General features: G+C 40.7%; 1 protein-coding gene across 1 annotated transcript in view; it reads left to right on the top strand.

Moving 5' to 3' along the window:
- The window catches only part of ACSS3 (acyl-CoA synthetase short-chain family member 3), an 85,509-nt gene that overhangs the window by 80,679 nt on the left and 3,942 nt on the right, over positions 1 to 888 (top strand). The gene's annotated exons all lie outside the window — the stretch shown is intronic.

The following is an 888-nucleotide window of genomic DNA, read 5'->3' as shown; positions in this document are numbered from 1 at the left end:
ACCTCTGTCCCTTTGAAGTCAGTTTTTTGTGTTGCTCTACTAAAGCGCAGCAGGGAATCTCATCCCCACCCCTTACTGCTTTACTGCTCAAGGGCTGAGCTGGGCACTGTTTCTTCGCTTCAGGCTGAATCTGAAGCTAGTATAACAAATGATGAATTGAATCACCTCCTTAGCTGTATTACCTTTGTGTCCATCGTCCTGAGCTCAGTGTCTCTGTTTTTCTCCCTGCTAGTTAGGTCTTTCCCCTAGAAACAAAATATGTTTCGTCACTACGAAATTCTAAAAGCTTTTCTATTCACCTTTTGAACAAAGCTAAAAACCAAAAGTGTTGTTAATGCATGCACAGCACATTGCTAGTTAAATGGGAAAGCATTAACAAGACCACAATTAGCTCTTCAGTAAGATCAGTAAACACAGAATTAGAGGTTCATTGAATCGCCATCTAATTAAGGGACAGTCACCTTGTTGAGCAAGTATATTATCTGCATTTACATTATAGCTGCATGACAAGCTTAACAAGCTTTTCCTTAGTGCTTTGACTAAGAATTTCAGCTTCATTATGTTCCAAACAATTAGTTTCTTTGTCTAAGGTATCTATTAGTATCATTGGGGCTCCATCTTCACTACAGTGCAGTAGATGTTACTGTTTACCTTGCCAGTCAGTGAATGTTAGCCATTATGGTAACATTCATCCATCCATCTCTTTTGTCTGTACATCTATGGTGTCTCTGCCTGCCTTGAATCTTTCTGAAGAAGCCCAAATCAAATCTTGCCTATCATCTGAGGCAACAGACTTGAAATTGAGGAATTTAGCACGATCTAAATCCTCTTCCCGATGGTGGGGTTTCTGTCTGCTGCCGCATTAGATGTCCATCCTTGTGCCCAGTG

The sequence above is a fragment of the Pygoscelis adeliae genome, unplaced genomic scaffold, assembly GCF_000699105.1.
Source record: "Pygoscelis adeliae isolate BGI_AS28 unplaced genomic scaffold, ASM69910v1 Scaffold113, whole genome shotgun sequence".
NCBI classification, from domain to species: domain Eukaryota; kingdom Metazoa; phylum Chordata; class Aves; order Sphenisciformes; family Spheniscidae; genus Pygoscelis; species Pygoscelis adeliae.
This window is presented reverse-complemented; position numbering and strand designations above follow the sequence as displayed.